Genomic DNA, 10,832 nt, shown 5'->3' with positions numbered 1-10,832 from the left:
GGCATGGTTGCTGTATTTATTTTTATTTTATTTTAAAATACATTTTGATGTATCTACGCCCATCCCTGGCTTGTGAGAGGGCTGAGGGCCAAACCTGTAGTTGACTACATGTAATGAAGTGAAAGAGAGATTTTTGTAACTTTTTTGCGTCCAAGCACAATATGTGTGATATGTAGTTCTGTTGGTTCGTATCCTTTGTATCTTGCAAATTTCCACTACTTAGCTGCACAGTACAAGCAGAAATTCCATAAAATACTACTTTAAATAGGGAAAAAATTTTAATTCTTTTCACCTGTATAGTTAAATTTTAATTCAATCAATTTGACGTATCTCATTTGTATCCAACAACATAGTATGTCCTTATATAATTCTCTTTCTGGTTGTCTCCAGTTCTCATCTGGCATAACCTAGATCTTAAAATAGATTGGATATTTTCAGTCACTACAGCATAATTAACCCTTCATAATCTGTGCATGAACGTGCCATTTTAACTCTGGGTAGAAATTAAATTGATTACTGTATTTTAACCTGTTATTTTTGCATCATTTGCATAATTAGTTATTTAAAAACATAATTACAAGTGAAAAACTGAACTAAAGAGGGTCGTCCACTGATTACAGGGTTGGAGGTTCGATCCCCGCCTTCTCTTGTCCATATTTCAATGTGTTCTTGGGTAAGACACTGAATCCCTGATAGTTGGTCAGCATCCAGCATGGTAGCTTGCTGCCATCGGCGTGTGAGTGTGTGTGCATGAATGGGTGAATGAGCTACTAGCAGCTGATGTGCTGGGATTGTGAGCTGAGCATGACTTAACCTTCAAACAACCCTCTGAAGAAATGAAGAACTGATGAAATGTTATTTCCTTTACAAAAGTATCCCCTTCCAGATTTAAATGTTTTTTCATTAAACAGAGCACAATATCTCATCATGCAACAATATTTGTAAAACTGACCAGTCCTGTCTGCCCCAAATTTGCACAAAGCTGAAACAGACAACCAATAAAGTTAGTAAGATGGGTCCCTTTTCTCTCACTATCCATTTGTAATACTTAAGCAAGGTGGCTTATGTTATGACATAGTTAACTGTACATCTTTCTATTTACTTACAGTTCGTGTTCCTCTTCTGTGTGATGCATTTATCCTTCTCCCATCGGGTTTCCTTGACGTGACAACACTGAATTTGTGCTGCAGGAACCACAGGAGCCATAAACCTAACAAGGGACTCATTGACCTTTTTGTCTAACCACAGACAACCAAGCTCGTGGTTTCCAGATAGAATCAATCCAATTATGTTTCTTGTTTTGTCTCATCAGTGAAAGGTCCCTGACTGAAAGAAGAGAATAGGAGACCTCCAATTTGCATGTAACATCTCAATTATATCTCATTTACTATGGTAAAGATATACAAGGTGTGAGTATTCAGAATGGGAGGAAAAAAGAATCAAAGCTTCACATTAGAGGTGGTGGGGTTTTTTTCTGCTGCCATAATTTGCACACCACTTCTCTCTCTGAAAATGACTTCAATTATTCACAGCTTCTCTGTGGTGTGAAAGGTGAAAATGCCTTCATTCACAGTTCAGAAAGTGTGACACATTCTGACTTAACTTGATCCACTTTTTATTTTCTAATTTAGTACTAATCAGGGGCTCAATTTTCTTCCAATTCAGTCCCCTGAGACTTGATTACTATCCTGTGACAAGTTAAACTATAGCCTAGACATTAACCATAAAACACAAAATTAAACTGTTTAAGGAATGTGGGTAAATAATAAAGAGTAAATGTAGGAAATTTAGAGGAAATGAGTGAGGGAATGGCTGTGCTTCATTGTCACTCTTTGAAATGGGTGGAGGGTGATGTGACAGCATGAAGTACCTTCTGCTCCACTGTGTGGATGTGTGCCTTGACAGAATGAGCACAGCTGGAGTGTGGTTATGGGACTTATCTTTCTCTCCTTCCATCTTCTTTTCACTGCATTACATTGCACAAAGGGAGAGGCAATCAGCTGCTGCCCTTTTACAGTATTTCCAGCTAAACCACTATTTTGTATTATCTCCCTATTTCCTTCTCCTACTCCGTTTGCTAACAGAAAATTGGAACTATACTTAAGTTGAAAGATTTTTCATAATAATAAAATTGGTTGTTAAAGGTAGTCCTAATGTGCAGACCCAACCACCGGCATACACTTGATTGATTTCAATATCATACTACCACTTGCTATTATGCCTGTACGCTGATGATTGTTAGAAGGCTGGAGTCCTCTTTCTAAAGGCATTGTATTAGGAGATGCTTAGCAGTGTACACATCCAATATACCTCTCAGCCCTGATATGCAAGTTACCTTGGCAACATTTATTTATAGTGTTTGACGTTGTTGCTACATGACCATCTTGCAGGGCAAGAAACATGTCAGGTGTTTGTCTGAATCAAAGCAAAGTCAATTAATATAACTATAGGTCCTACAGGAGGTACACTCAGGGAATGGACAAAACATCCCATCAGCATAAAAATCACTTTTGTTTTAAAAAAAGGTTAATAAGACTCATTAGGTCAAAAATACTGCATTATAGGGCACAAAGGGCTTGTTTTCTATGCAACATGTCCTCATACCTAAACAACAGAATATGCGGTTTGCTAATGACTCTCAAAATGCTCAAGTAGCCCACAGGTATACCGGGCCTTTAAAATCATGCTAACAATAATTAACACATGGTTAATGATGTGAAACAGTTGCAGTTTGGTTAGGTTTAGGCACAAAATCTACTTGATTAAGTTGATTTCGTTTAGGAAAAGATTTGAAATAAGTGCATTAGTTACGTAATTTAAAATAACTCAGCGTTGACATTTGGTTTCACACGGAACATGAACAGTGGCCTCCTGGGTGACAGTCCTGTGAAAGTCCTAAGTTAAAGGATAACTTCCCATGTTTTTTTATCCACGTGACTAATTTGGAAAACATTTTTTGAAAATTTAGAGTGCTCGTGTCTGACAACACTATGTGAAGGTAGAAGAGATAGAAGCTGTGCAATGTTCTTTCACTGACTTACATTATAGCCGTGTTTGAATTGTAAATCAGAGTCATCATCAAAATTATTAGAGTGGATAATATGGAAATGTAAATCAGAACAGTCTTCCATTAGCAATATTTTACACATTAAATTTGCTCTGGAGGCTGAAGAAAATGTAAACGCTGTAATATGCCTTCAGCATCAATAAGAAGGCTGAGTTTGAAGGTCTCAAAATGAATTGCATGTTAATTATTGCATTCTTCCTGTCTCCCTTCTTAAAAAATCTGTATCCTAACCTTTTTGCAAGGTGAAATGGGGGAAATGCAGCAAGCTGTAAATTCAACATGGGCATTTCATCATCTCATAAAGTCTGCCATTTGGTGCTGAGCAGTAAGGAACCCTTAGACCTGAACATACAGAGCCAGGTCTAAGAGTTCCTTACTCTGAACAACCTCTTTCACATTACACATAGTCATCCATAGTTAGGGGAGACCGGGTATGGGTATGGTTTCCAACAGGAACAAATGGAAATATTTCCAACAAATGGAAATTCACACAGCCGTTACACAGCTGCTACCCCCAAATCATTATGCCTCCTTCGAATACTATGCTGTCTTTGTATCCGCTCCGGTAAAGGTCTCTGTGATTGTCATATACTGCCCACCAGGACAAATGGGTAACTTTGTGGAGGAGCTAGACACACTGCTGTCTTCAATCCCAGAGCATGACTGTACCCTACTTGTCCTCGGTGACATGAACATTCACTTAGACAATTCAAACTCAGCAGACTTCCTGTCTCTGATTCAGTCCTTTGATCTAACACGGGTACTCAGCCCCCCCGGCCCACAAAGCTGGCAAGGTGCTTGACCTCGTTCTTGTCCGAAACTGTGCCACAGAGTGCCTAACAGTCACACCTCTACATGTGACCACTATTTCATTCAGTTCACGGTATGCCTACAGGAAAAGCCCATTCTTCCAACACCATTGGTTTCACACCGCCGCAACCTGTCTCCCGCTCACTTTGCCTCAGTGGTAGCTTCCGCTCTACCCTCCCTCAACACATTTTCCTCACTTGAGGTCAATGATGCCAGACAATCTCTGTGCTCTACACTAAGCTCGTGCCTGGCTAGCCTGTGTCCTCTATCCACCAAGCCTGCTTGCCCTAACCAGTCCCATCCGTGGGCTCCGTACTGATCTCAGAGCGGCTGAAAGAAAATGGCGAAAAACCAAAGACCCCGCCGACCTTAAGGGCTACCAATTGCTCCTATCCTCCTTCTCAACAAGCATCAGTGCTGCCAAAACTGCGTTCTATAATAACAGAATTAGCAGTGCCACTGACTGAGGAAATTATTTTCCACTTTTAAAGTGCTACTAAATCCTCCTCCACCTCCACCACCCACAAACTTGTCTGCTGATACCTTCATAGGCAAAGTGGAGGCTATAACTAGCCAATTCTCTGAAACATTAAAACTCAACCATTGTATCAGTCCTATTACTGGTTCTTCACTCTCCTCGTTTACTCCTCTCACAGAGAGCGAAGTATCAGAACTCTTGACCCGTAGCCGTCCAACTACATGCCCACTGGACCCGATTCCTACGAATCTCCTCATCACTCATGTGATAAATACTTCTATGGCTTCAGGAACCTTCCCGACCACTTTCAAAAGGGCCCGGGTTACACCCTTGCTCAAAAAGCCCTCACTTGACCCAACTCAAGTTGAGAACTATCGACCAGTGTCTCTTCTACCATTTTTATCCAAAACTATTGAACAGGCAGTATTCAAACAGGTCTCAGAATTCCTCTCACGGAATGATCTCCTAGATCCATACTGGTTTTAAGAGTGCCCACTCTACTGAAACGGCTCTTCTGTCTGTAACAGAAGCCCTAAGGTCAGCTAAAGCTGCAGCCCAATCCTTGGTTCTTATCCTGCTTGACCTATCAGCTGCCTTTGACACAGTCAACCACAGGATCCTGCTATCAGCTCTCTCAGCAATGGGCTTCTCGAGAAAAAGCACTCCTGTGGTTCGAATCCTACCCTGCGGGGCGTTCCTACAATGTTTTGTGGCAAGGACAATTATCCTCCTCCCACTGCCTCTCCACAGGGGTGCCCCAAGGCTTAGTGCTTGGGCCCCTTCTCTTCTCAATTTACACCACCTCACTGGGGCCGATCATTCGCTCGCACGGCTTCTCTTACCACTGCTACGCAGACGATACACAACTCTACCTATCCTTCCCGCCAGGCGATCCCACCGTCTCAGTGTGGATCACGGACTGTCTATCGGACATATCTGCATGGATGAAGGCTTGCCACCTTCAACTAAACCTCTCTAAGACTGAACTCTTGGTCATTCCAGCCAAGCAATCTATCCACCATAACATCACACTACAAATTGACTTCTTAACCATCACTCCAACCAAGGTGGTGAGAAACGTGGGTGTCATGATTGATGACCAGCTGTCCTTTTCAGACTATGTTGCTGCTGTCTCTCGGTCATGCTGCTTTGCTCTATACAACATAGGGAAAATCAGGCCCTACCTCACTCAGTACGCCACCCAGCTTCTGGTACAGGCCATGGTTATCTCTCGCCTCGACTATTGCAATGCCCTCCAGCTTGTGCAGTGAAACCCTTACAAATGGTTCAGAACGCAGCAGCGTCTCTGGTTTTTGATCAGCCCAAAAACTCACTCCATTACTCAGTGACCTCCACTGGCTCCCCGTGGCCTCCAGAATCAAATTCAAGTCACTAATGCTTGCATACAAACTTACGTTCCTTCTTGGCCGCTACGCTCCTCCAACAAACGCTGCCTGGCTCTGCCATCCCTTCACACAAAGCAATCCCAGTCCCGGCTATTCTCATCTGTGACACCACGATGGTGGAACGAGCTACCACACGCCATCAGAGCAGGGGCGTCCCTCTCTAACTTCAAGAAGCTCTTGAAAACTCATCTCTTCCGAGAACACTTCCTCTTATAACACCTCTAACTCCTCTAACATGCACGTCCTGTGCTCCTCTTCTTCTATCCCCTACAATGATCTTGTATTGATTGCACTTTTTGTTAACTTACTTCCTTCCCTAGGTTTTTACCCCATCGATGTGATAAGTACTATGAGCTCTTACTAGTACTTATTGCTGCTCTTACTAGTATGTATTGTCAGTTGTAGATCTGTATTTGATGCTCTGTTGATGCTTGTATGTTGTTCCTCAAATGTAAGTCGCTTTGGATAAAAGCCAAATGAGTAAATGTAATGTAAATGTAATGGTTGTAACACTTTTTGCTTCAGTAACCATAACTCACTGAATTTTTTAGCTAGAGTTCTCAAATTTTTATACAAAATATCCACGTGTTCACTACAAATGGCAGCAATTCAATCCTCTACAAGAATATCACATATCTCGTGAGTTGATGGCAAATGCCTTGTGTTCCCTTGTTACAACCTACCCCAATAGCGAGGTAGGTTGTAACACGTGCTGGGGTAAGTTGTAACAATCACACAAAAGAATCAAAAATAGATGCCGCACTATATGATAAGCTTCCAAAACAGGTAGTGATATCAAAGAAAAATGTTTCACTCTTGCTGTAACAGACTTTGTCTGATGACTCACGTGCATGAACAGTATGTGTATGTAAATTTATCTATAGAATAAACTTACTTAAAAGTATACTTAATAAATACTACTAAAATGTTCCTAATTAAAGAACATATCTGTACATCCTTAGGTCTAACTAAAAATAGGTGTATGTGTGTGTGTGTCAATGTGTGTATATTCTTATTCAGAGTCACTTGCTTGAAGTGGGCTGGTATTCAACGGTACGTATATCAGCACTTCTATATTTTACTCTTTGGCGTACCGTGACTCTTTTTTTGCGCACAGGCACTTCTTACAAGCTGCCCATACGCTTTTCTACCCTCTCCACCAGCGGAGACCGAGAGTATGGAAAAGTTCGAGTGACAATACACAAGCTAACATGTGTACAACATGTGAATGGGGAGTACTGGTCACAGTGCTGACAAATTAATGCTGGTAACCCTGGAGTGCGGGTTTGGTGGGCCCAGACTGCATAGGGCAATCTGTAAAACATTAAAATCAAAGAAAGTCCCTAGTTTTATGTATAGAGGATGGTTGTAACACTTTTTTAAGAAGTGTTACAACCCACCCCACCCCTGTCAGCCAATGTTGAGCTAGCGGTATTACCATAGTGGTTTGAAATTAGAAAGTAAAAAATGCATCACATGTTGCCTGAGAAACTATATTTCAATCTTATATAAGTCAAACAATTCTATCTGCAATAGTATAGATAGTCTTGGTCAAAAATTTTACTTTCTTACCTCAAAATCATTTTTCTCTATATATTCTGAATGCACCTCTTTCCAGACTTGATAACCACCATGCTTGATCTGGGAGGAAGCAGGTAAATACTGAAATGATCACCTCACTCCTATCTTATCTCTATTTGGTGGAATTGGTGTTGTTACAACTCTCCCCATGTTACAACCATACCCGGTCTCCCCTATTAGAAATATATTATTATTATAGTAACTTTAAAAGGCATGACATTTAATAAATATTTTTCAATCCACGCACCACCTGCTGAAGCGATATGACAAATCTCACAGACAATGCAATAAATTGCCTTCAAATTTCTCACATTTCTCAGAAATGTGACAGTATGTTGCTGTATTGTTTTGCATAATGAAAAGAAAAGACAAAAGATAATGAAAACAATTTGAGTATGGCAACTATGGCAACATAGCTTTCTGACATCATTGTTTTCCCACCATTACCTCTTTTCTTGCAATGTCACTTTAACAGTTGTGACCCATTGTCTCAGCAGCAAACCATTTTTTATTTGTTATAAACTGACTGTCAGTGGAAAACACCATTGAACAAGAGTGTTCATGAAACATCCAGTGAAGGTTATATCAGTGGCAACTGACTTGGTTGAAGATACTTGAAGAAAATGTTTCAGCTCTCACACAAGAGGCTGCTTCAGTTCTGGTGAAGAAGAAATTAAGTTGCCCTTGAGTTAACCTTCCTTGGATAACTATGACTTGGATGACTGAGAATTTCCACGGACAAATTTCATGGCATTTCTACGTTAATTAAGAGTATAGTGTGAATGACATCCAAAAAGGAAGCAATAACCAGATTCAAACCCATAGAAGAGCAAACACTTGGTACAATAATCTTGCTAAGCCTCTGGTCGTCATTGTCCAGGTGTCCTCTGCATGGAGAATAAACCAAAAGGATGTAAATTAGCAGGCAAGCTCAGCTCCATTCAGTTGCATAGGGCTAACATCTCTTTGTGCCATCCTTCATTCTTATCAGCCGTCTAGGAGGACACTGCTCAGACAAGCACTGTAATAATAACAAACCATTACTCTGCCAGTCCAAGCTCAGACACATGAACTAGCGCCATGCTGTGAGCTTTACTTTGCTTTTCATTGTCGTATGATGTTCATTGCAGGTAGAGATGAAGTGTAGTGTCTTCCCCATTGCTAACATATCCAGGAAAGGGTATATTAAGTGTGTTATCAAACATTCAGACAGAGGTTTATTTCATCAAAATAGGAGTTCTGGCTGTATAAGTCATAATGTGGTATCTATTGCCAGTTGTATTTAGCAGCACATATTCCACTATGACTTAGAAACAAAGGTTTTTATCTTTTCCATATACAAACAAATTACAGGTTGTTAGCCAACAACATGGAAATTAAATCTGATGTCAGGAGGGCAGGAAATGCCTTTCAGAAAAATCAACCACGGTCTCTTTCCTGCTCAATTTACTGCTCAATTAACATTGAATCAAATGTGGTAAAACTGACTCTTGAATACAGTCTTCATTTCGCATTATTTTTTTTAAAGCAGCCAGACACACAGCAGCAGATCACTGAAAACATTGTAAGCATGCAAGGAAAGCAAGGCATTAATATAACACATTTTAAATAGGAGATAAATGTGCATTACATAAGCTATAAAAGTCCAATAATGCAATTATAAAAAGAAATTAAAATTGAATAAAAAGAATTAAACCTCTTTAAATAGACACATGAAGACATAGACAAGTGAACAGTTAAAGTACAGTTTCAGGGCAGTTCCAGTGCAATATACTGTAGCCCAAAATTGAATAAAGGAAATAAAAGTGCAGTAGAAAAATATAATGAAAGGCACGCTTCTACTTCAGCATCTGTCTGTGTCTGCAACCGTGAGTGGTATGACTGCAAACAGCAAGCCACATGGATCACAGCAATAACGAGAGAGTGACAGAACACTGACGCACACACACATTTTGACATCCCAAAATACTTCACACAGTTGACTGGCATGCATGCGAAGTAGAATGTGTTAATGAACAAGTTTTGTAATTAAAGCCTTACCGTCACTTAAGGGGCTTGGATTATGGTGACAGACATGACAAGCAGGCTGGAGATGTTAGGCCGTGTTCATAAAAAGCCTCCAGCCCTCATGTCTTCATGCTCAGGTTAGGTGAGGCCACTGTCATCTGTTCATCCAACTGTTCCATCACGTTCTCATACCTAAACGATAGAATAGGTCAAACACTCCCAAAGCAATATGACCATCCACAGGAGAATACATATATAAAGTGACCAGATTCCTGAAATTCCCACTTTGGGGGTCAATATATCATTAAAATATCCAATGTTATTGTTTCTGAAATAAAAAAAGGGGGACAATTCCAGTTTCATGTATTTTTAACTATGGTAACTGTATAAAAGGCTCTGACATTTCTGGGTGCCTGCCGCTTTAAGACTCTCCTTCTGTGGTTACGGTAGGGGAAGTGTGTAGCTAGTGTGTTGGCTATAGTGGGAACGGAAACCTTTTGAAGTTCAACGAGCATAGTTTAGCCCACGTACCTGTGACGATATTTCCTCCTGAATGATCCAGCTTCCAATATGCCACGTGTTGAGTTAATGACGAAAAGTAAGTGACTGCAACTTTGTTGTGTTTGTTTCTGTATTGTAGAGTTAACATGCATTCACATGTGGCCAGCGTGGTGAGTGAGATTTCTAATGTTAGCACAATGTTCATGCTGTAAAACGCTGCAGGAAATAATAAGTTACCTGGTGTGAGCCTTCTGATGTCTAAGTTACGCAGTGACACCTATAACATTGAAGTAGGGAGTGTTCGTGTCGTGTTTATTAGACCATGTGCAGACGCTACTGTGTAGTAGCCTCAGCTAGCCAGAGGGTGTCGCCATTGCTCCTTATGTGAACCCCTTTCAATGCAATCTATGATGTAAACTGGTCAGTGAGCTACGTGAAGCTCCTTATGTCTTTCCAAGGAGTAATATCCACATTTCTGTAATTGTAAACTTATGTTTAAAGGGGAATAGCAATGTTTTGAGATGTGTATGTTGGATGATTTAATTACATAATGTATGTGGATTTATTATTCACGTTGCATAGTAATTCAAGTACCTAATGGTGATTTATTTGGTTTATACAGACTATAATGACAAAGATGGATATTGGAATGTTCTGATGAGTACTGCTGGAGCTCAATACAGTTGAAGGAAGAAATTACATCTCCTTGTCTTCGTTCCTGTGTCCTGACCGATACACCATCCTGTTCACTAGCTGAAAACCTTGATGAACTAGCCCTACCTAGTTGCCTCAGTAACATTGGTCCTTCGAGCCGGATCAGTAGTATTCAGGATGGAGTCAGATGAAGAGATGTATCCTGATGTGAGACCTAAACGGCAAATACGTCGACCCACCAGACTTCAAGACTTTGAAGTGGACTATATGGGATATAGTCAACGAGATCAGTTGCAGTGGGCCCTGCCATCCCCTACCTTGGATGGGA

At 40.6% G+C, this 10,832-nt stretch overlaps 1 long non-coding RNA gene across 1 annotated transcript; it reads left to right on the top strand.

Annotated features, from left to right (window-relative positions):
* Positions 1–9,897: 9,897 nt before the first annotated feature.
* Positions 9,898–10,549, top strand: LOC119896869. Its single transcript, XR_005443300.1, has 2 exons — positions 9,898–9,947; positions 10,473–10,549. It is a non-coding gene; the product is annotated as an uncharacterized LOC119896869 (long non-coding RNA).
* The last annotated feature ends 283 nt before the right edge of the window (positions 10,550–10,832 follow it).

This window comes from Micropterus salmoides, unplaced genomic scaffold (assembly GCF_014851395.1).
Source record: "Micropterus salmoides isolate LMB-PRFRI ecotype aquatic unplaced genomic scaffold, ASM1485139v1 Ms_hic_scaffold_11, whole genome shotgun sequence".
NCBI lineage: Eukaryota > Metazoa > Chordata > Actinopteri > Centrarchiformes > Centrarchidae > Micropterus > Micropterus salmoides.
The sequence above is the reverse complement of the archived record's forward strand: the minus strand, read 5'-3'. Positions and strand labels throughout refer to the sequence as shown.